Source organism: Ochotona princeps, chromosome 1 (assembly GCF_030435755.1).
Source record: "Ochotona princeps isolate mOchPri1 chromosome 1, mOchPri1.hap1, whole genome shotgun sequence".
NCBI lineage: Eukaryota > Metazoa > Chordata > Mammalia > Lagomorpha > Ochotonidae > Ochotona > Ochotona princeps.
In genome coordinates, this window is record NC_080832.1 from 118,488,533 (window position 1) to 118,513,761 (window position 25,229).

A 25,229-nucleotide genomic window follows, 5' to 3' on the forward strand; every position below is an offset into this window, starting at 1 on the left:
TAAATAATTTTTTAAAAAATGTAAAATAGAATAGGCCATTATGCTGGCACACTTTTAGAGTTGACACAGATTTGGCATTAAATAGGCCCAGAGTGCCCGCCAGCTTCTGGCTGCTTTTTGCCCAGCAGTGTAATACTTGCCTAGGTGCATGACAACCTAGGCAGCTGCCTACAGCTGGGGTCACCACATTTTAATTAATAAGTCTCTCATGACACATCGCTTACCGTCCAGGTACAAATTCAGAGTTTCTTCTCCTTGGGGCCGATGTCCTTGGAGGTGAGATGCTGTGATGGACCTTCAGCTTTGCCCCTCCTTGCTTTGTAAATTCTTCTGTTTCTTTAGCAAACTGACTTAAAAAAAAAAGTAAGTCATGAGACACAACAAAAAATATGGGTGTCTATTCTAACCCAACTCTTACAACAATTCTTAAAACTTAGAATTTTCATAAAATTGCTAGACTTTCTGAATTATGTTTATATTTTTCTTACCTTTAAATTTAAATTTAAATTTACTTACCTTTAAATTTGTGAAAACTGAAAAAGAAAAATGATAGGCTCTTGGTAAACACTTTTCTCAATGTCATATCAGCAGCGGGAATTTCACTGTGGAGAAAACAGGTGGTTTGTTTTTCCATGGAATTAGAACTTGGGCTGTAGATGCACACGTGTGGCTGGTAATCTGAGTGTGATCTTTACTCTTCCTAACGACCAAAGCAGAGAGGAGTGGTTCAGATCCTACACAATTCCTGGGGTCTGACATCTCTGTGAGTTAAAATCTAATTGTCCTTTTCTCACAGGGCTCTAGTTCTAAACTTGGGAAATGAGATTGCACTGAGATTTGTTTTCTCCTCTCATCATTTTTCACAGCCTGAGGATGCTAAGCCTCCTACCCCACGTTCTGTTCTTTTATCTGGACGTCATGCGCATGCTCCCCTTCTGCTCAGGGAGGGAAACTCTGGGTTGACTTCGTTTTGTCTCCCTCGCTTCCGTCTGCCTTCTGTGTCAGTGTTGGCCTCATGTGCGTCTTTGTGTCCACTTACAGTTTGCATCCCATATCTTCTGCAAAATATGTGTAAAAATGCACGGTTAGTTTCCTCTCTAGCATCTCCTCTATCCCCCCCTTCTCATTTTACTTGTTCTGAAATACAGTGAATCTATCTTTAATGGGGGTCATAGATGGATTTCAGTAGATTCCAAACAATTCTTTTTGTTTTTTACAGATAAGAAAGTTTTTGTCTTTTCCTCTGTTCTATCACATCATGGAAAGAGAAAACCACATTGACGAGTAAAGGAAGTGTGAACTGAAGTTTGTAGGCTCAGAGTTCTATATACGCTTGCTGTACTCAAGATGTTATACAATATTTGCCTCTAATATTTCTGCAAGAAGGAAATCATGCAGAAGGTACTTGAGAAGTCTTCAAAATTCCATCAGTAGCTCCAGGACTTGCTTTTTATTCTTATAATTGTAGACGACGAATCAAAACAAGTCAAGTTAGAAATAAAAATACCTAGTATAAGTAAAAATTATAGGAGGTCGTTGTTATAGATTAAGTCTTACACTGAGCCCCAGTAGTCCAGACTAAATAAAAATGGAGTCACTCATGTTAAGGTTTCATGTAACCAAACCGAAAATAAGTTACCTGACCTTGTAAGACATCAGGAGAGATGGCTGAAAAATAGATCAAAAACACACCTTTTTCAATCAGCATGAAATGAAGTTCTCTCTGTCTTAATCCTGACCAAAAGAAAAGAAAAAAGTAGTTTGATGTTACCTAATGTTTATCATAATCACAGTCTTCTTAAAAATTGTTCTATCTCCCTGTTTCCATCATAGAAAAAAGTAACTTTGAAATGACCAAACCACTTTGGGGCCATAGCAATTTTTCATCTATACAACCAGCTTCTTCTATACAACCTGGTGGAATACTTACTGCATTTTATGAAAGGACATTTTTGCCTTGTGCTAGGAATGCAAAGAACAGCCAATTAAGATCTTTAAGCTGAATTGTAATTTCATCCTTTGACCCTAGTTATCTGGGTAGGTATTTCTAAGAATTTCCTTCTCTGTTCCTTATCATGGAGTTGAAGTAGTGGGAGAGTAAATGGTGGGGGAATCATTTTATTTTCTACATTCCAAGTTCATCTCTTTGAAGGAAATTTCCATAAGAAAGTTCCACATGGTTCCTCTAAGGCTCAAGAAATCTCCTTGGGGGTAAAATAAAAAGACAAAAAAAAAAAAAAAAAAGGAAAGTTAAGAAAAATAGAGGATAATTCCACATAGTTCAGTAGCAAACTAAAAATAATTCCAAACAAGAAGAGAAGAAAGAAGAAAGGAAAAAGAAAAGAAGGAAAAAATGGTTCAAAAAATATATTTTTCAAAAATTTTCTAGGATGGGAGGTAAGGAATTTATAGATTAAGATGTGTTAGTTAAGATTGCACTAGCCATTGTAAAAGCAAATAAACGCTTCAAACACATAGTAACTTAAGGAAGCAGGGTTTTTTCCCTTATTTTTATATTGCAGATGAGTTTGTGTATGGGGGGCTGGATGTCTCTTTGAGCAATGGGTCATAGACCCATCTCCTTTCTGTGTGTGGCTCATTTCCTTCAGCTGATGCTTTTGCAAAGCACATCTGCTCTTTTGCATTGAGACTGTACGTGAAGATTAGGGGATTGACTGAGAGTTATATTTATGCTTTTGCCCTGCAAGAGTTGTAAATCCTGTCCTCACTCCTCCGGCGGAACTCAGTCACATGGCCACACCTAACTCCAAGGGAATCTGGGAAATGTAGTCCTGTGTGACCAGAAGCCAAGGGGAACAGTTGTGTAAATGGCTCACCCGTATCTTCCACAAGAGGATACGAAAAAAAAAAACATGCCAAGTAAAAGAATAAAAAAGATCTGTACTAAGACATAACATTGCAAAATTTCATTGTATTAGGGATATTTTTGCACACTATTTGTATTGATGGAGCCGCTTGTAATCTCCGTGTTTAGGGATTGCACATTTAGAAAACATAAAGGAGCGAAAAATAGAGAAGCTCAACAGAGATCTTAGGAATCAGGACTTTTTTTACTTGGGAAAAATGTAACGAAGTACAGAAAGGCTCTGGGGACTGTCTATTCAGACTAGAAGGAGGTGTGAGCTGGATGCTCAAAACTCACGGACTATTCGTTCCCAGTGAGATTAACAGAGATTCTGTTTTTAACCAAATTATCATCAGGTTCTTGTACCTTCGCCTGTGCCTACCTGTGCACTTCCTTCTAAATTGCGATTTGTAACAAAGAAAGCTGCAAGTCTTTTTGGCAAGACTCTGCCTCCGTTTGCATTCAATCGTCCTCAGCCGGACGTGGTCACTTTCACCCAGTCTGTCTGCAACGAGGAACGCGTTAAATTACCTGGCCAGAATCCCTGTTACTTCTGAGGTTTTCCCTTAGTCATTTTCTGTCCATCACCCTCACCCTGCCCTGTTCCTGGGCAATAAATTCCCATTTGTCCCATCCTTCAAAAGTCTACTGTAATTGTCTTTCTACCTAGTGAGATGTCCTGAACAGTCTTGCAGTGTTTTAACAATGCTATTACGTTTAAAAATAAAACAAAGATGAACTTGCCCTCTTGGGTTCATACTGGTTGCCACTATTTTGTTGTTGTCCTCGGTTTTAAAGGATTTCTTCTGTTTATTTGAAAGGCAGAGCCACTGATGGCCAGCCCTGGGCCAGGGCAAAACCAGAGGCCAGGAGACGCATCCGGATCTCCCAAACACTTGGGCCACCTTCCACTGTCGGCTTTTCCCGGGACGGTGGCAGGGAGGACAGCACGGATGCTCTGGCCTCCTTAAGAGTGTGCACGGGATTGCCACTGCCTCTTAAAGCTTGGAACGTGGGTTCTGCAGCAGTAGACAGTATTCGCTTTCTTTATTTTAACGTAGTCGCAACAGTGTCAGATACAGAAACTGCAAAGATTGAATTTAGTTAAAAAAAAAAAATGCCTCTTGCCAGGACCAAAGCTGATGCTTGTAGGCAATAGAACTATTTAGGCACGTTTTCTTCCGTGAGGGGGTGTAGCTCAGTGGTAGAGCGCGTGCTTAGCATGCACGAGGCCCCGGGTTCAATCCCCGGCACCTCCACTTTTTGCCCGTCATTTGTCTCTCGATTTTTTGGGGGGCGGGGGAAAGTGTTTGTTTATGCTCATTTCTACTTTACACAGGAAGCAAACTAATTCCTACTTACGGTTTCGGTGTATGTCTACGCTGACACCTTGATTTCACCCTTGCTGTTGAGAAGTGGGGAAGCCCCCATTCACCCAGAATCGCCAAAACCCAAAACCAAACGAGGCACCTAGCAAACCCGCCACCCTGGGGGACATCCCGTAGGCTTGATGAACACTAAGAGACAAAGGCAGCGGGGTGGGGGGAGGATGGCACGTCTTTAGACTCTTCTTTAGCTGCGTTGGTTTTCCGAGCAGTGCAGGAAGGGAGACCTTTGCATTTTATTGCGCTAAGGCCAAGTGACTTCTACCTGACTCTCGTGGCTAGCTAGAAGGAGAAAATGAACTCACACAGCGTTTCCTTCTGCTCTTCCGTGAAACTGAAACTCTGAGATTCTCCTGATCTCTGAAATGAAAGGGTTTAGTTGAGTTCTGACAGATGCCAGGCAATGAAGGGACCGGTTCCAGGGCCAAGCTCCGGCAACTGTTAGGCTCGAGGGTAACAGCCGTGTTCACACTGGCTTTCCGCTGATAAGCTGGGTAGCATCCCTTCATTCAGGAAAGCTTGGGAATAGGAGGGCAGCCCCGAAGGAGGCAGGATTGTTGTGTCTGAGCTGGTCCGGGCCTAGGCAGGATGCAGTGGCCTTTGGGAATTGTGATGGGGCTTGAGCGAAGACTTGAATGCACATTCTTAGTACACAGTCTGTTGACTTGCTAGCCTCTTCTTTTCTCTTTCCCCCCATCCTTACTCCATCGACATTAAGTATAGGACATCTCAGATTTTCCTCTTATCATGTCCCACTCTTGGTTCCGTCTTACTTTGAAATGTCTCATGTTGTGGACCTGAGTAACACGCGTTACTACACGTGGGGCACATGCCTGGCAGGCAGCCCCTCCCCAGCTCCTCTCAGCCAAGGCAAGAACGCTAACAGGAGGATCTGCTCTCGGGTGGCTGCGCTGGGCTTCAGAGCGAGGACCGTGGCTGGTCTGCCTGGGGATTCCGTGGGTTCAGACAGTGTGAGCCTCATGCCACAGCGAGATGCAGGACCAGGAGAGGGCCCAGAGCCCAGGGTGAAGTCTGGAATTGATGGGATGCGTCAGAGTGAATGGACATAGTTTTCCTTACCAATACCCCAAATGGTGCTTTCCAATGTAACTCTGTGCTATCTGACCGAGGGTTGTGCCTCTTAGAAATATAACTTGTCTCTGCTAGACACTGCGTTGGATACCTGACATTAGATTTTGACAATACTTGCAAAATTAAAATGTAACAAGGCAGGATTTATCAGACGAACTTTACAAGTTCCTCTAAAACTGTTGTGATATAAGATCCGAGAGTCTGGTAGCATACATCATCTTAGGGATGACGATGGAGGTTTAGGACAAAGAAGGCTTTTCTGAAAATGTGAAGGTGTTTGTCTTTTTAAAAAACACATGAGTTTGTGCTACTTCCTCAGAGTTTTGAAAACGTACAATAAAGTGTATGCTTTAGTGAGAAAATGCTGATTTTATCACTGAAGTGGAGATTTCTATTAAGAATGCTAGACAGTAGTTCTCAAGTGCAAAACTGAGGTTCATAGCTTTCAAAAAATATTTCCTGCTATTTCTCAGTCACAGGTACTTTCACTGGTCTCATTCCAAATGCGGAGCAACCGCAAGTGGCAAGGACTAGCTACCATTTGGCCAACACAGATATTGACAGAATATTTTTGTTGTTATAAAAACTTAAGTTTGACAGCACTAAATGAAATCATTTTGGGAGAAAAAACATCAGTCCAACCAAATATTGTAAAGTTTTATCTGACCATGTTAATGACATATGTTAAATTTTTAGAAGTTTAAACAAATGAATGAAATCCATTTGAAATATCCCAACAGACCTGGTTTAGTTTTGGGTGCTGTATTTAAGAGTTATAATACACAGATAAGACAGGATCCAGTCACCCTTAGAGCTTCTGGGTTTAACATTTTTTAGAAGAAATATTGTTAAATTTGGACGAATTTGGTTATTAGGGATGCTTTTGTTTCATAGACGCATTGAAACTCCAGAGAATGACTTTGGCGCCACCACGTGGCCGTCGTGGAAACAGCAGAATCCTTTGCTGTGCAGCAGTTTTGAAATGCATTAGTCAGCATCTTCTCTACTGTTGATTTTTAATATATCCTTCTGAGTTCCCAAAACCATACTGAGAAATTGCTTCTACAATTCAGATAGCAGAGGTGTAGGGAACTGTATCAGGCTTCAGAAGATTCGACTTTGGAATTCACTTCAATATTCCTAACAGATTTTCAAATGTTGACTTTCCTCTAGTGAGTCATTAATATTTTTCCATGTTTGAATGAGATATCCAAGGTAGTTAGAATCCCCTATTTCTCTATCACAACTTTCTAAAACCACATATAATCTCAGGATACTTATTAACTACTATCTTCCAAGTTTTTAAGATCAAATTTAAACTAAGTGAGGTAGATTTGGTTTCTATTGCAGTGTTCAAAATTTGAAGTAGGGCCCAGCGGCGTGACCTAGTGGTTAAAGTCCTCACCTTGAACGTGCCGGGATCCCATATGGGCGCCGGTTCCCACTTCCCACTTCCCATCCAGCTCCCTGCTTGTGGCCTGGGAAAGCAGCAGCCTTTGGGACCCTGTACCAGTGTGGGAGACCTGGAGGAAGTTCCTGGCTCCTGGCTCCTGGCTCCTGATCGGCACTGCACCGGCCCATTGCGGTCACTTGGGGAGTAAATCATTGGACAGAAGAGCTTCTTTTCTATCTTTCCTCCTATCTGTATATCTGACTTTGTACTAAAAATAAATAAATCTTAAAAAAATTTAAAGTATATCCAGCATGAATTATATCTTGAATTTTTAAAGATATTTGTAGATATATTTTGAATTTTAAAATCAGAGTTGTCTAGAGGGAAACAATCAGGTAGCAGTACTCTGATTTTTTCCCCATTTATGTGATCAGTGGCTCGAGAGTGGCTCATTAGGCAATAATATCAGTCTGTAACCGATTCCCTCAGGCCTCAACAACTGCAATTCACGTCTGTCTGATCTCCTCGGATTGCAGGAAACTGCCCTCTCTAAACTGCATCTTAGTAACAATGAAAAGTTTTAAATTTCCATTTTTACGTACTGTAGTTCAATGATCCACGCCTCTTTACCAGCTGATGATAAATCATGAATAAGGAGTAGTTTTTTCCTCTGCCTCAGCGTTTCCCTACATCTTTCCTTCTGTCAATGTTTAGCCACCAGGTTTTCCTTAAGAAGACAGGTACACCATCCTTGCCCTGAGAGAGAATCAGGAGCCATCCACAGCACAGAGAAACAACTCCTGGACTGGCACACGCACCCAGGTGAGACAGACCAGTTCTAAGCGGATATGACTACTTCGACTTCTGGGGTGGTGAAGTGAGAGGGACCGCGTGCAGTTTTTTTTAAAGATTTGTGTTATTTTACTTGAAGGACAATCTGAGAGAGTGAAAGAGATTTCCAACTGCCAATTCGCTCCTCCACATGGCTGCCCAGGGTGTTGAATCAGCCTTCCAACCACTTGAAACCATGCTTCAGTATAAAAGCTGAAAAGAACAGGCTGGCGTTTACACATGAACCGCCTGAAGTCCTTCACCCAGCAAGAAAAAAGAGCTAACAAGCCCTTGTCATCTTGGAAAATATTTTTCTTTCAGCTTTTTGGCCTAAAATAACCACTGCCAGTTACGGTAGATGGAATAAATTATTTGTCCTTCCTCAAGAAAATTAGTTCACTCTCTACCCTCATACTCCTAATTTTCAGTAGATATCCAGAGAGCCAGAGACTCAGACCCAGAAACATATTTTAATTTCTACCCCCATTTTATTTTTTTTGAAGATTTATTTATCTATTTATTTTTATTGGAAAGGCAAATCAGATGTACAGAGAGAAGAAGAAACAGAGAAAGATCTTCCACCTACTGGTTTACTACCCAGATGGCCACAATGGCACAAACTGAGTCCATCTGCAGCCAGGAGCCAGGAGCTTCCTCTGGGTCTCCAATTTGGGAGCTGGGTCCTAAGGCTGTCCTCAACTGCTTTTCCAGGTCACAAACAGGGAGTTGGATGGGAAGTGGAGCAACTGGAACACAAATTGGCGTCCAGTTGGCGTCCCAACACAATGACTAAATCCTCACCCTGGTTCTAGCCCTGATTTTATTAAATTCCCTTATGTGCTATATATATGTCACTGTTTTTGCTTCTTGCAACTTCACAGAGTCAGTGAATGAGAGTTTAACAAAAAGAAGAGATGGGTGAGCATTCTGAAACATACAAATTGGTATTTATTTTTCTCAAATACTCTTGCTATTTATATACATATATAATCATACAAGATGCCTATGTGTCTGTGTGTCTTGAGAAGGGGGCGCAATCCAGGGCGGGAGCAGGCACCCAAGGCTCTGCACGCCACCTAGTGGCTTTGCGTGCAGGGATGCCTTCTTAGGTGCTTTCAACAAGCAAATGGAATCATACAAAACCAGACTTTTTGAAACAAGAAATGGACACAGGGCAGGTTCCTAATCTTTCTAGTGTTACAGGCCCCATGGCAACAAAGTAGCCTGATGTTGCTTTTTTATTTTTCTCATCCCTAATAGATAATTCTGAGCTAAGGGAACATTCAAAAAGAAGCTGCCAAGTTATGAATTGGGCTCATGTGATGGAAAATACTGCGTCCAGATCAAGACTGAATCATCATGAAAATAAAGAGCAAATTCCTTTTACAGAATGTTAGGGAGTCTTAATATTATCTTACAATTCCCATCTAACTTTGGATATGGGGGTCTTTTCTTTCCCTCACAGTGCAAGAATTGCATGGGAGTAATCGACATTAAAACATTGAAATTTGTATCCTTTGTTGATATTGGAATAACCTGTGGTAGAGGTTTGCAGAATGTTGATCTTGATTCCACGCTGTGATTGGCTTCTTACTCATCTCTACAGGAAGGACAAAGAGGTTAATACAGTGCAAACTTCATGAAGCTACGCTTGTACATCTCACTCTGCCACGCCCTTCAGTCTTTTCTCATGGTTTTTCTATGTTTTGGTGTGACAAGTCCAGGGATAAGGAGCAAAGTATTCTGCATGGTACTTGCATGGTAGATACGTGTCACTTGCATTTGTTCAAATTCAAAGAACGCGCAACGCTGTAAGTGAAACCGAGTATAAGTTATGGACTTTGGGTGACAATGCAAGGCTTATTAACTGGCACCAATGTGCAACTCTGTGAGATGTTGCTAGCAGTGGGTCTGTGGGGTGGGAGAGGGAATGTAGGGGAACTCTTTGTAGATTTCAGTGCTCCAAAAGGTAAGCTCTATGCTAAAAGTCCAGGTTCTATATGAAGCTATAATATGATAGTATACAAAATTTTTCCTCCTGGGAGTCACTGCTTTAAAATATGTATCCTTGAATTTGTACAATTACTAAGCATATTGGAGACAGAAAGGCAAATAAAACAACCAGATGTGGCTGAGTTTGAATTGTCATCCTTTGTCGCTGTCCCGCAGCGATGGACTTGGTGCACGGAGCCGATAATAACACACGTGGACCCTGACTGATGGTCAAAAGCCGTAGTTTATTAGGGGCATCAGACTTTATACACTGAGGGCCATACAGGATTAGGGTAGAGATACTTAGTTCATCAACAAAACCATCAACTGTTTCTATGCCTTTGTTTGGAAGTCCTTTTCTCTTGTATATTACTTTCCACTCAACTGTTCTTATACAAATGATCTCTCATCAGGTATACAAAAGGTAGTCATTCAGTTCTCATGCAAAGGATATCCAATCAGTCACACCCATTCAGTTGTTTATCATACAAATATTGTCCAATCAACTGTAATCCTGTGCTCACTGACCTTCTAGGGTCACAATGTCCTCCTACAAATCCTTGGACCTACACACAAGGTCAAAGATTGACTACTCCAATAAATGCTTTTTAAAGATTTAGCTGCCTGCGTGGGAGACCTGGAGCAAAGTTCCTGGCTTCGGACAGGCACAGCAGCGACCCTTGCGGTCACTTGAGGAGTGAATCATCGGATGAAAGATCTTCCTCTTTGTCTCTCCTCCTCTCTGTATATCTGACTTTGCAATAAAAATAAAGTCTTTAAAAAAAAAAAGATTTAGTTGAAGCACTGTTGCTTTCTTATTTCCTTTCTCCCCTACCTACTTCATTGCATTAATAGTGCCAGCGATGGAGATGAGTTTTGAAGAAGAGCTTAGAAATTATAGAGTCGAATTATTAAAGTCGAAGAGTATAGCACAGACAGGAGGTAATGAATTCTGTCTCTAAGCTTTTATTCTTTTGATACAATTTTGGTTTATTGAATATTCTTGTTCTAATAAAATCTTGAGGTACGATTTAGTCTTGTAGTTAACATTTTGGAATCAAAACAACTAGATTTAAGCCTGATGTTACTATTGATACAGGCTTGGTTACACTTCCAAATTACAAGGATTATCCATAGATTCTAGTTTCGTTTATGATAAGCGAAGAGGGACCTGTACTCCTGGGAATGGATGACAAGCCACCCGGTGAAGGCAACAAAAAAGTTGGATGTTATATGAAAGTCACTCTTTTTAAAGTTTTGAGAGCAGCAAATTCAGTGATAGAGCACGAAGGCCCACTTCTCTGAAAGCAGAGACGACGAGATAGAGCTGTGTTAATGAGAGCCTAGGGCTGAGGCTGGGAGTGGGGCCGGGCTGCGCAAGGCTGTAGCATTCATCAGTGAGAGTTAAAATGGGTGCGAGTCATCGGGCTGGGTTGCAGTACCAGCCAGGCCCTGGGTATGGGCAAGTCAGTCTAGGTGGCAGCAGCTGCCGGCACACCCGGGATCCACTGCTGGGGACAGGTCTGTTAGGGGAGTTTGGGGAGCTTCCCTGATAGCCGCAGCTCCCGCTGATGAACACGAGGCGAAACTGGGAACAGGCCAGACTAGGGTCTGCGGGTGGGCCGGAGAGGGCCAGTCCACAACACATACTGGCACGAGTAAGAGCCAGGACTGGGTATAGGCTGGGCTGGGTAGGCTTGCAACATCTACCAGTTCGCGCCACGGCCAGGATGGACTGAGCTCGGCTGCAGGCTAAGCCCGGCTGTAGCACCTGCAGCAGCATGCCGAGACTTGGACGGTCATCTCAGACTTGGTCGCAGCATTAGCTGGCATGTGCAAGACTCAGGGCTGGAAGTGGGCTGGTAGGGGAATCTCCGGGACTCCGAGGCCGAGGTTTGTGTTGCTGCCCTCACCTGCGCAGAGCCCGGGGCAGCGCGGTCCTCTGGATCCCAGAGCTGGGCAGCCCACTCCGCTCACGGTAAGTGACTGCACCTGACCCACCACACGTTTCTCTTGGTCTGCATCCCCTCAGGCGCCCGAATCCTTGCCCCGGAGACTGCGACCCAGCAGAGCGCAGACGATCCTCCGCCTTTGTCTGCCCACAGGAATGTCTACCGCAACCTTTGCATCCTGTAGTTCTTCAAAGCAGCGGGAAAGCGATGGGGGGCGGGGGATGAAACAATGAGATGGGGGAAGTCCCCTCTGAGCTCTGCCTGTGGTGTGGGGAAGATCTGAGGACGCATAGGTGGTCTTTAGGGACAGAGCAGTTCATTCGTGTCTTCAGCCGAGTGGGGAATGGCAGCCACGTGTACAAGTTTTGGAAATGGTGAGATGAAATAGAATGGGCTTTAGCCACAAAATTCCGTTTTGCCTTGTATGTATTCCCGAGAGCCATCCTACAGCAAGGGGGTGTAGCTCAGTGGTAGAGCGCGTGCTTAGCATGCACGAGGCCCCGGGTTCAATCCCCGGCACCTCCACTTTTCTTCACGCTTTTGGGGCAAATTTGCTGTTTTTCCTCTTTTGTTTACCTTTGCCTCCCTCAAACAGAAAGTGAATCTGTTTCACATCAATTTCACATCATATGAGTGCTGCCCGTTTCTATTTGAACTTGCGCACTGCCGAGAAAGGCTGCAGAAACAAGGAAGAAAAGGTGGAGAAAGAAGATCCCACTCACTCCCCACTTCCCGATCTGTGCTTCAAGGGTACCCCCAAAGTGGAGGACTTGGGGGAGGCATTCATCTTGGGTTCCGTTTTGCACTTGTTTGTAGAAAAAGCTGAAAAGAAAGATGAAGATAAAGGGGTTTAACAGAAGAAAAACGACGCTCGCAATTTTCCTTGGTTTCTTTGTTTTCTGTGATCGGCGGGGACGCAGACAGCAGGCTGAGCAAAGGAGACCGGCGGCGCCTCTGCCACCTGGGACAGTGAGACAGATGTTCCATCAGTGAATGCAACCGCCCTCATTTTGTTCACAAGTGGCCGTGTCAGCTGGAGATCTCAAAGCTCCTCAACTCCCAGTTCTATTGGGGAACTAACTTTCCTATGTGATTCACCCAAGCAGCTACCTGACACAGCTGTGCCACCAGAAAGGATTATTTTCCCTCATTAAACTTTAATGGTTTCAAAATTCTGTGAGATATTTTTGGTTAAATTGTTTACATGAAAATGTGCTGATTTTAACAACTGATAGCTTGAAATGACCACCCACACCCACAAGAACAGTCCGCAACACATTCTGCGTTTCTTCAGAATGTTTTACGTTATCACTAGCCAGCCTTTCACTATTAAACCTGAATGATCAATTGAAATGATCTATTGGAGTTGGTTCTTCCACTCCTAGATGCTATTCATTTAGCCTTCTGGTGGCCTTTCCAACTCCGGCTGCCACGTTCGTTGCTTGGATCACATCCACAGCAACTGTCTCCTATTACCAGCAGCAAAAATGATCCACAGGACAGAGAAGTTCTCCGCATGCTTGCCAGGAGTAGAATCAACAACGGCATCATCACCGGATTTCAAGAACTGGGGGGTCAGTTTCCAGCCTCTTATCAGAACCATGAGCTCTGAAACTCAGTAAACTCACAGGCAGTGTGAGCTAGGTGACGATCCAACATTGATTGGTCCTGGATGGGTCAGGATGATCACCTAAGCAGTAAAGCCAGCTGCTTCCACTGGTGTCACCAGTGATGTTGCCAGGATGACCATCTTTGCCAGAGTGTTCTTGACATTGAAGCCCATGCTGTCACCATGGAGAGCTTCATTTCAGCAGGCTTGACTTTGACCATGACTTTGGGGAGAAGGCTACATGCATGCAGGGTTTCAGAACACCACTGGGGCCACAGGGATGGTACCCAAACCAATCCATTTTATATACATCCTGTAGAGATAGAAGCACAGACTCATCAGTTGGTCTACTAGGTTGGAGGACACAATTCAGGAATTCCAGTAGTGTTGTACTGGTGTAGCTGTCTTTGTAGGTGAATTACTAGCTTTTTAGCCAAGACCCATCAGCACTGGGCATAACAGCATTATCATTACAACCAGAATTTGACAGAAATGCTACTGTATTGAGGTTGTAGCCTATTTTTTCTTTTCTTCTTTCCTTTTCTTTTTTTTTAAAGATTTATTTTGCTTTTGTTTGAAAGGTAGAGTTACAGAGAGAAGAAGAGACAGAGAGAAAGATCTTCCATCTGCCGGTTCACTGTCCCAAATAATAGCAATGGCCAGAGTTTAGCCAATTTGAAGCCAAAAGCCAGGAACCTCTTTTAGGTTTCCCATTTGGATGCAGGGACTCAAAGCCTTGGACCATCCTCTGCTGTTTTCTTAGGCCGTAAGTGGGGAGCTGGATCAGTTGTAGGGCAGCTGGGACTTGAACCAGTATCCATACAGGATGCTGGTACCTGAAGAGGAGACTGGCCCCAATTTTCTTATTGTAGGTGCTGGTAGACTTGCTAGCCTTCAGGACATAAATGGTTAACTCATACTTAGCAAACTGAGTCCCAGTGAAGAGCAACCCTGGGGATTTCAAGATGGAATTTAATGACTGAAGACTCTTCTGGTCTGGCTCCTGGAGCTGCTGGGACACCGCAAGCTGATATGAACATACATCGCACATCATTGACTTCAACAAACACCTGTAGAAAGAGTCTGCTGCCCACCCAAGCCCACCTTCTTGCAGTGGACATGGGTTTCTGTATGTCTGCATTTCCCCCTCCCAGCAAACATAAATCAGCTGTTGTCCACTGCCCGAGGGGCTGAATCTCTGCTCAGACATGTGGTCCACTGTCTCAGCAAGCTACAAACTTTACTTTTCCCTTACCAAGCTATTCTGTCTTCAATCAAACTCTTTTCTGTTTTTAAATGACCACTTTCTCTCCTTCTTAGTACCATAAAAAATAATAACAATCGTAAATCCAACAGCTGCTGGCTCTGTTATACCCCGGCTGGGTTGTGACTCCCACTGGTGAGTGTGGGGGCTGGAATGGAGACTGCGGTCTGGTTTGGACGTGGCTGCAGTGTCCCTTGGCACGGGTGTGGACTGGGTCTGGAGCATCCCGGACTAGGCTAGACTCCAGCATCCACTGGTGCTTGTGAGAAACAGGGTTGGTGTAGGATGGGCCAGGCCAAGTCTCTGCCTCTGTGGAGCCATGCGTGAGCTGTGTCTGGGTGTGGACCAGGCTTGCCTGGGCTGTAGCACCCAACAATGCGAACCAGAAAAGGTGAGGGCCGGTCAGGAAAAAATACTAATCCTGCTAGGACAGGAGAAGGACTGAGTAGGGCTCATCCATGGATCCACCCGTGTGCCTGAGATCTGGTATTGGGAGAGGCTCTGATGGAGGAGCCTGGGGAAACTCCTCTGTTGGGACACAGTCCCTGCAGATGAGTGCAAACACCAAGAAAGGGAATAGCCCAGGTCAGGTCAGGTTATGGCACTCACAGAATTACCTTTGGCTCAAGTCTGGGGAGAGCCAGGCTGGGCCAGTTCATATCACCTGCTGGCAAATCTGAGAGACAGAATGGTGTATGGGTCATGCCAGGTTGGGCCATAATACCCAATACCAGCCAGTTCAAATTAGGGCCAGGACTGGGGGCCATCTGAGCTGGCTAGGCTATAGTCCCCAACAGCGTGAGCTGGAATTGGGGGCTGGCTGGGCCAGGCTACAGCACCCACTGGCAAATGCCGAGAATAAGATGGGCCATGCCAGACTGGGCCATAGCACGCCACCAGTACACATGAAACCCAGAGGAGAGCAGGTGAATTCGGTATGGGAGCTACAGGGGGCTCCCCTGCTGGGCCACTATTCCCACTGGTGGCATGAGAGCTGGGTTTGGAGGCAGACCAGACCTGGCAGGGCTACAATACCCGTTGGTCTGCGTGCGTGTGAACTGGATTGGGGGAAAGCCAGGCTAGGCAGACTTTACCTACTAGTACATGCATAAACCAGAGTGGGTACGGGTTGGTTGGACTTTGCTGCAGCATCAGGTAGTGGATGGTACCTCAGGGGACAAACTGTCAAGCTAAACTGCAGAACCACTTGGAGAATGCAAGATCCAGGAGTGGGAGTGAGCCCACGAGGGAAATAGTGGGCTCCTCTCCGATGGGCTGCAGCTATCACTGGTGAGCATGGAAACCAGGCTTGATAGAGAGTGGCACCCGCTGGCATCAGTGTGAACTGAAAAGTGAGGCTGGTTGAGCTGATCTGGGCTTCAGTGCCCATTGACAGGTATAAGAGCAGAGTGAGATGTGGGATATACTGGACCAGTCGCCCAGTCTGCTGTACATGTTGGCAAAACAGAAACCAGGGCAGGGAGCAGACCTGGTGGGGGTTATTGCAGGTCGCTCCAGCTACGTTACAACTCCCACTGGCTTGCATGAGGGTCAAATGTATGTGGTGGACAGCACTGAGCCGGACTGCAACACCCTTCGGTTTGTATAAAACGTGAGGCTGGAGACAGAACTGACCTAGCAATTATAACTACCAGTGCGCGTGGGTTGATTTGGGCAACAGAATGGGACAGACCTGTATTGATATGAATACACAAGAACCAGGTCTGAGATCACCCCAGATGAAGTATTTTTTGGGAATTCCTCCCCCCAACTGAACTGAACTGCTGGACTCAGAACCCCAATTATGGAGAGAATTGTAGGTTCCATGGTCTGGCCATGGAATGCGTGTGACAGAGCTGGGCCTCCTCCGTGGTTCAGATGGAGCAGTGGACAGCATATCCACGTGCACATGGAGGATATGGCAGTATATCGGAGCCTCCAGAGGACACCTGGTACCATGGCAGAGCACAGAGGACAGAACAAATGGATCAAGTGCCCCAGCCAATAGTTGGCAGTGAATACTTGGGCATATGGAGCCTCTCAGGTGGACTGTCAGCCAGTGGATTCTGAAGAGATTTCAACGCGATAGGAGTGGCAAGATCAACAGCAACACAGAACTGTTGAATTATCAAAACCACTTGAGCAGTGGCCACTGAACAAGGCCCACATTGGGGACCCTGGGATGGTTGGGAGGCTGGGTGTGGCTTCTCTTCTTATCTGTCCCCTCCCCACAGATACAGGAAGGAAAAAGAGAATGTTAAAACAATGGTGTCACCCACTTTCCTCTAATCCTTGACCCTTCGCACCTAATCACGTTTGTAAAAATTATCAAAAGTAAAGTAAAATAAAATTGCCTTCAGGGCCTAACGCGATAGCGTAGTGGTTAAAGTCCTCGCCTTGCATGCCCGGGATCCCATACGGATGCCAGTTCTAATCCCGGAAGCTTCACTTTCCATCCAGCTCCCTGCTTGTGGCCTGGGAAAGTAGTCCAGGACGGCCCAAAGCCTTGGGACCCTGCACCTGCGTGGAAGACCCTGAAGAAGCTCCTGGCTCCTGGCTTTGAATTGGCTCAGCTTCAGCCATTGTGGCCGCTTGGGGAGTGAATCATTGGACGGCGGATCCTCCTCTCTGTATATCTGCCTTACCAATAAAAATAAATCTTTAAAGAAAATTTCCTTCTATCTCTTTGGCTGTCTGGTGGCTTAGTTAACACCAACAATGAGTTGTTTCATTATCAGAAGGTGAGCCGGAAGGTATTCTTAGGAATGCCAGCTTCACATTCACCAATAACAGCAACAGCAGTCAGGACAGCACAGGGAGGCTAACATGTTTCGGGAATCATCTTTTTGATAAAGTGTGTGTGTCCTGAGACATCAGTGTAGTACTTGCTAGTCTCCACTACCCACCAGGAGATGGTCGAGATCACACTTAGACTTAGCTTTCAGTTTCCCCAAGACCCAGGGATCCCTGAAGGAGCCCTTTCCCATCTCAGCAGCTTCCTCCTCAGATGTGGCACGGGTTCTTGCTGACACCATCAAGTGTGTAGATGGTGGCAGTAGCGGTGGACCTGCCTGAATGGACCTGTCCGATGATAACAATGCTGATAAGAATCTTTCCTAATCTTTCTTTGGCTTTGATTTAGTAATGATTTTCAAGACACCTGTAGTGGTTAATCTGCATGGAAAAGGAAAGCCAAAAAAGGAATTTTCCAAATGTTTGGTCAATGTGGTCCTCGAATCACAAGAGCTAGTGGCGCTGGAGAATTCAGAATCTGAACTCCATCCTAGACCTACAGAACCTGATCAGTGTTTTCCAGGGTCCTCAAATAATTTTTGCATAAGAAAGTTTGAAATCTACGGTATGGACTTAGGTGCTATATTATATAAATATAGGATTTTTTTCTCAATTTCCTGGAAAAAAATACTGTGGGAACATATTTTTGTTGGTGAACCACTTTCATGTTCTAACCATTGGTGCTGTTCCCACTTTCGCCCCTTGGTGATATATTTACTAACATTTTTGGATTACTATACATTACTGAATATGATGTGAGATTTGCCCCCTTTTCAATAAAAAGTTTACAACTTTTGCAGTAAAGACTGCACTAACCTCTGACATGTGAAGTTGATACCTTCGTCTCCACTCTGCAGCATTTTAAACCAGGTAAATGTTATCATTTCACAACCCAGAGCTACCGCCTCAGCACTACCACCAAATCTTTAGGAATTTTTCTATGAAAAAAAATTATTCTTTTTGTTTTTTCTTTGTGTTCTAAGCCCTATGGTAGACCTTGAAAATGCAAAAATTTGCAGCTATAATGAAGAGGATCAAAAAGTACAGCAAGAATTGGGAAATTCTTGGCTTTCATGTAAATCATGCCAGACCCCCTCTCTTGCTGTGAGGTGACTAAGGGATTTTCACAGAATGTGTTCCAAATGACATTGGGATTTAGTCCTCTGAAGCAGTACAGAAACAGTAGTCAGGAACCAGACTTTCTTCGGTAGGAAAACGGGTCATATTTCGCTCTGTTGACGTATAATCTCTCTGTTTCCGAAGTATGAGTTACTGTGTTTGCTTGCCACCTATACCCACTATATCAAGATGAAAGTATTGATAAGCTCCAACTACGGAACGCATCAATTTGTAAAGAAAATATAAACAAAGCGTAAGAAAATATTTTGACTTCTTCTAACAATACATTTCTCCAAGGAAATTCACCTGTGTAACAAAGAAAAAAATGAACAAGATAAAAAGGTCAGGAGTTTAGTATGAGAAAGACATGGGAAATGCAGGATGGAGATACCACAAAATTCTCTGCCAGTAAAAACAAATAACGTGACAGCCAGTTAGCATATCCTTTGAGTGTAAGCAATGCCTAACTTTGACTCCAGGACAAGAGGGACGAATTTTAAGGAATATTGAAGGTAAATTCTGGAAATTTAATGCTTTATTTTGGAATCCTATAGGAAAACACTGAAGTTCTGAGAGCAAAGGGAGTGTGGCCTTCTGTGTGAGACCCTGTATGAGAGGTAGAAGGGGGACAGGCTCGTGAACTGCAGAGTGGAACACCAGCAGATACTAATTATTCAGTCACGTAGTTATTGCAACTACGGTGGTATCACCTTAAATTTTTTTCAAAGGCACATTTAATGAGAGAAAATATAATATTTTGTCCTTTACTTTTTTATTTGATAATCTTTATATGGCTGATTAGGGCTCAAAGGGTCAAGGGCTACAGGAAATTGAGTAAGACCATTATTTTCACATTCTCTTTTTTTCTTCTTGTATCTGGGGAAAGGGGAGAGACAAAGAGAGAAGCCATACCCACCCTCCCACCCACCCCTGGGTCCCCGATGTGGGGCATGCTCCGAGGGCACTGCTCAAGTGGTTTTGATAGTTCAGCCATTCTGAATTACTGCCAATCTTGCCATTCCAAGCACAATGAAATCTCTTCAGAATCTACTTATTTTCTAGTTTAGGAACATTTCATTCATGTGCAGTCGAGGTGGTCGACTCAACAGCGAAATACGACTCCCTGTCCATGTCAACAAATTCCGATGTTGCAAACAGCGAAGAAACTTGAATGAGTTCAGATTGTAGTGCCTAATGCAGAAATTCTATGTGGAACCTGTTCTGGTTTTTTGTTTTGTTTTGTTTTGTTTTTAAGATTTAAGGCCATAAACAAGCACCTGGATGGGGAAGTGGGGCAGCCAAGACACCAAACAGTGCCCATATGGGATGTTGGCCCTTTTTTCTTAAAAAAAAAAAAAAATTATTTAATTTTTATCGGAAAGGCAGATATACAGAGAAGAAGATCTGTCCGATGGTTCACTCCCCAAGTGAGCGCAACGGCTGGAGCTGAGCCAATCCAAAGCCAGGAGCCAGGAGCTCTTCCTTCCCACGCAGGTGTAGGGTCCCAAGGCTTTGGGCCGTCCTGGACTGCTTTCCCAGGCCACAAGCAGGGAGCTGGATGGGAAGCGGGACTGCTGGGATTAGAACTGGCACCCATATGAGATCCTGGCGCATGCAAGGCGAGGACTTATAAATAAATACTAAAACAAAAGTAACAGAATCCTCCAGAACTTCCTGATCTTCTATCTCCAAACAGTTGTCAATCCTGTTGAAAGAACCACACACAAATAGGGGGATGGGGAGCCACAGAACACAGTGAGATAATGTACCTTAATATGGCTCTTACAGGTGTTAGTGTGAGGCGTGAAAGAGACCCTGGATATAACTACTTGTTTCTCAGGCCTTCAGTGCTGTTCTCAACACACTTTAAAAAAAATGCATATTTAAAACAAAATTTGTATAAAATTTATTTAATATTCTATTTGATGCTATAAAATTTCATAAATGTAAGAAAAGATTTTTATGTTTTAATAAAATGTGTGTAAAATTATCAACTTGTATAGTTTTTCAAAAATTTATATTTTACATAAAATTCACATATACTGTTATTGTCTATAAGTATAAAATTTTTATGTTGTAATTTTATATAAAATACACACATAAAGTATGTAAATTGTTATTAAAGTAACATGAGATTTAAAGAAAACTATAAATATAAATAGTCTAAAATTTTTCTACTTAAAAGTAAATGTATGCATTCACAGAAAAATTCAATAAAATTTATATAAAACTTTATTTAATACAATTTATATGAAATATTTTATTTATCTATTTATTTATTTTAAAGATTTATTTATTTTTATTGGAAAGGCAGATACACAGAGTGGAGGAGAGACAGAGAGGAAGATCTTCCATCCGATGATTCACTCCCCAAGTGACTGCAACAGCTGGAGCTGAGCCAATCTGAAGCCAGGAGCCAGACGTTTCCTCCAGGTCTCCCCTGCAGGTACAGGGTCCCAAGGCTTTGAGCTGTCCTCAACTGCTTTTCCAGGCCACAATCAGGGAGCTGGATGGGAAGCAGAGCTACCAGGATTAGAACTGGCGGCCATACGGGATCTCAGGTGTATTCAAGGCAAGGACTTAAACCACTACGCTATCGCGTTGGGCCCTATATAAAATCTTTATAAGATATTTGCATTTTAAAAATAAACTTATATTTAAAATAAGTTTAAAAAATAGCCTATTAGCTGAATCCTCACCTTCAGTTGCTGGGATGTCATATGCGCGCTGGTTCATTTCATGGCTATTCCACTTCCCACCTAGCTCCCTGCTGGTGGCCTGAGGGAGCGGTAGAGGATGGCCCGGTCCTTAGGACCCTGCACCCATGTGGGAGACCCAGAAGAGACTCCTTGTTCCTGACTTTGGATCGGCTCAGCAAAGGCCGTTGTTGCCATTTGAAGAGTGAACCAGCAGATGGAAGATCTTTCTCTCTGTAAAATAATAACAATAGTAAGATAAATCTTAAAAATATAAAATTGTGTAAAATTTTATTGCAGTTTTTATAAAATTTAGGTTAAATTTTAATAGATTTACATATGTAAATTTATATATTGCACAAAATTATAAATTAGACATACATTTAATTTATAATAAAGTTATAATAAAGTTATAAATTATACATATTTTATACTTTTTGTGCAAGTTGCAAAATGTTATTTATCCTGTACAAATGTATACTTATTAGATGATGTCAAAATGTTCATTTTTAAAGAAAGAAATAGTGTTCAAACAAGTGCACCAAAATTCTAGTCTCACCAGAATTCCAAAATTCTGGTTCTAAAACATAATCTTGCTTCTCTTTTTTTTTTAAATATATTTTTATTTTGAATTTTGAATTGTGAGGTACAATTTTGTGTAGGCTGGGATTCCCCCCCAAACTCCCACCCCCCATCAGATTTTCCCATTTTGTTATAATAGTGTAGTCCTTCATAAGGAATCATAATTCTATCAGTCTGTTATTCAAGTGTACCCTGACATTGTTGGTACAGACATTGTCAGAGTCCAACATCCCATTGTCTACACATGCCCAACAGTTTCTTTGGGAATCCATCTTTGATCTGGATGCAGGGATGCATGTTCCATTGTACCCCCACATCTGTATATGATAGACCCTGGTACTCCATCACTATACATTACCATAAGTGAGAAGCCATGAAATAAGGCCAACAACTGGTATGAGTTAGAATAGCCACAACAACAACAACATCAACAACAAATTACAGTACAATGAAAAAAAAAGAAAACAAACAAAAGAAGTGCCACTCAGTAACCAACACATGAGTGACAAACAGAACACAGAAGTCTCTTGGGAAAATGATGCCATCGTATAATTCATGAGCCGGCGATGAATTCGACTAGAGAAAAGAGATGATTTGGAATGAACCAAACTGAAATAAAACATTGCTTCTCTTACCTATAGAGAACAATTGACCATTACTTTCCCGCACTCACTGTTATTACTGAGTAGGAATAGATGTTTGCAATGCTGGCATATAGGCTTGGTTGCCATAAAGACCATGGAGACACAGGACCACAGCCTGTGATAGTGAGGGCTCATTCCCTGAGTACCAGATTGCCCAGCACCTAGGAGAACAGTAACTAAAACAATTAACCCATGAATATGTTTGCTAATGATTATTGTTCTAATCTGCCAGTAATCTCAGACCCTCGGATTTATGTAGCGTTTACTTTGTACAAATATAATAAAGAATTCAAAGAATGAGTCGCCCTGGGCTATTGTGCCTAGAGTCAGCTCTGGCCCCTGCTCTCTCTTCATCTTGTGTAATTCATTCTTAATTCTTACTATTTCGTTCTTTCAGTTGCCGTCTGTTACAGAACTTTACATGCTGGTATGCAACACCACTCTATCATCATTTTCTCCGAATTGGGTTCTGTTTTTAGGTCTTGATTGCAGTGGAGCTCATATGTTTTGGGGTGGAAGATGAAGTGGAGGTGGGTGATACTGAGTAAAGTGAACGTTGACATAAAAACATATGAACAAGCTAGCTGTATAAAATGAAAATTTTAATACTGAAAAGAATGGCTAGCTCACTTGTCCCAGTGGCGGCTGAAATAGTTCTGCTGGGAGAGTGTTAAAGAGTTAAAGCATCCTGGTTCAATCCTGGGTTTGGGCAGCAGTTTGACAATTACCACAGTCTTGATGCAGTAGCATCACAAACACGGACAAAGATTATTGGCTTTTGTAAATCCAATTAATAACTATAGCTTCTGCTTTTATTCCCCTCTTTTTTTTTTTTTGCAAACCTCAAGGTGATGTCAACAATTGTATTATATACACAATATCTCACTCTCTGGTTGACTATTTCACTGAGTCTTCCATAAAGTGTTAACTAATTAGATCATTTTTAAATTTCGTTTTTTAAATACATTAAAAAAAATAATAATGATTACATGGTTGATCAGGGTGGGAAGGATCGAGGTTTAGGGAAAATTGGGTGAGTTCATTGCTTCCAAATTTGCTCTTTCTTCTTGTTCCTGGGGCAAGGGGTGAAACAAAGGTGGAAGCCACTCACAACTTTCCACACGTCCCAGTAAATTTAGTTCTAAAACCTAAAAATTTCCATTGATGCAAAACCAGCCTATTTTCCCATTGTCCAATCTTTGTCCCATTCTCAAAAGAATTACTAAACTTTTTGATTTCTGTTCTTCCTCTGACTCTTAATGGCATGCTAGGTTGTTTTTTCTTTGTCTCACGAATCTGCATGTCTAGATTAGAACTGAATTTTCTCCTGACCGTGACATTCCTCCACAAATCCAATCATTAATATTCCAGCTGAGAAAACAACGAAAATTAATTTCAATAGCCCTATGTTTCTGACTAGTATTTATCTGGAAGAAATCAGAAGAACCAAAAATCAGGCCTTGGTTCTTTACCGAGAACAGAAGGAGAACCTGATAACTTGCTGTATTAAAGCCACCATGAAAGATTCTTGTGATTATCGCCTGATGCATGTTTCCAATCTCTTGGCTTCCATTTCCTGTCCTGCACCGTAAACAGTCTGTATCCGTTGCAACTTCCACTGCCAGTGTCCAGTGTTGAGTGCTGATGCCAAAAGCTGTTTCCATAGTCCTCAGGCATGGATACCTTCAGAAAGTAGAACTTATGATGCCCATTAACCAGAGGTCGGCTTGTGGAAGATAACCCCTCTATAGAAGGGGGTGTAGCTCAGCGGTAGAGCGCATGCTTTGCATATATGAGGCCCTGGGTTTGATCCCTGACACCTTCAGGTTGTTAATTCCTAACTTGCTTTTTTCAAGACTGTATGTTTAATCACATAATTATAATAATAGATAATTATAATATATATATTTAATAATACCATATTATAATTATATAATCACATATAGTTAACAAATCATATATAATAACTATGTCTAATAAATATATAATATAGTATAATATATTATAATCATATAATATATTGTGTATAGTTATATATTATATATCTAATTATATATAATTATAATTCAATTAATTATTTTTTTATTCAGTTTTTACACACAAAGGTCACTGGCATGTAGACTGCTGGGGAGACTGGAGGCTTCCAATGCAACCGAAGAAATAGCTAGGCAGTTATACTTCCAACTGGTATTCCCGATGTGCCTTTCCCTGTGTCCCTCTGACACTGCATTTCCTCGGGGCTTCAAATTCTGAAATAAAACCCAGGCTGGAAGTCTCTGTTAAGAGCAAGCAGAGGTCTGAAGAGGCAGCAGGAGGATTTTCAGTGAGAATGGTGAGTCAATTGTTTGGGGTGTTGAGCACTTGCACTGGTAAACAAATATTTCCTTTGTTCTTTGCACGATCAGGGAGTGCCTAGGAATTTCCAACTCATGGATGGAGGCTTGCATACATTTCTAATGCTTGGTGGTTTCAGAAAACTACTTGACCTGTGTACCCATTGTCTGCGGAATCAAAGTTTCTCAGGGAGAGAACAGAAGGCAGTGCTTGCTCCAATTTATCATCTCACTAACGTTCTTTATCAGGTTGGGATGTTTTAGCTTCTTGATTTTTTTCTATAGTTGAAATTTCCACTGCAGGCATCCAGGAAGCATCCTGGTGAAACCCGCCTGGCTGTAGACTAGCTGTGCATTTATTTGTCTTAGGGAGCAGTTTGTTTTTTAAAGGAGATATTCTATGTATTTTCTTTAAAATTTTCTCCCACTTGTTTTCTTCAGACCCATTAAACTGATATACAGAGACACACGAGCCAGAGTGGACACTATTCAGAGCTGGAGGGGTAGTTGGATTTAGGTGTTCACAAGCAGAATTGTCAGATTCCAGTATTAGTTCCAAATCTATTGCAGGAAACACTCCGAGCATGGAGTCTGAGAAGCATTGTTGTAAAAAACAAAACAAAAGCAGCAGAAGTGGAGAGACACCAGAGTCAGGTGCGTGCTGATCAGCTCCTGGGG

The 25,229-nt window shown here is 42.7% G+C and overlaps 2 non-coding genes across 2 annotated transcripts; both read left to right on the forward strand.

The window, feature by feature from the left end:
* Window positions 1-4,053: 4,053 nt before the first annotated feature.
* On the forward strand, window positions 4,054-4,125 carry TRNAA-AGC (transfer RNA alanine (anticodon AGC)). The gene has a single exon. It is a non-coding gene; the product is annotated as a tRNA-Ala (tRNA).
* Window positions 4,126-11,964: 7,839 nt separating this feature from the next.
* TRNAA-AGC (transfer RNA alanine (anticodon AGC)) lies at window positions 11,965-12,036 on the forward strand. The gene has a single exon. It is a non-coding gene; the product is annotated as a tRNA-Ala (tRNA).
* Window positions 12,037-25,229: the final 13,193 nt, after the last annotated feature.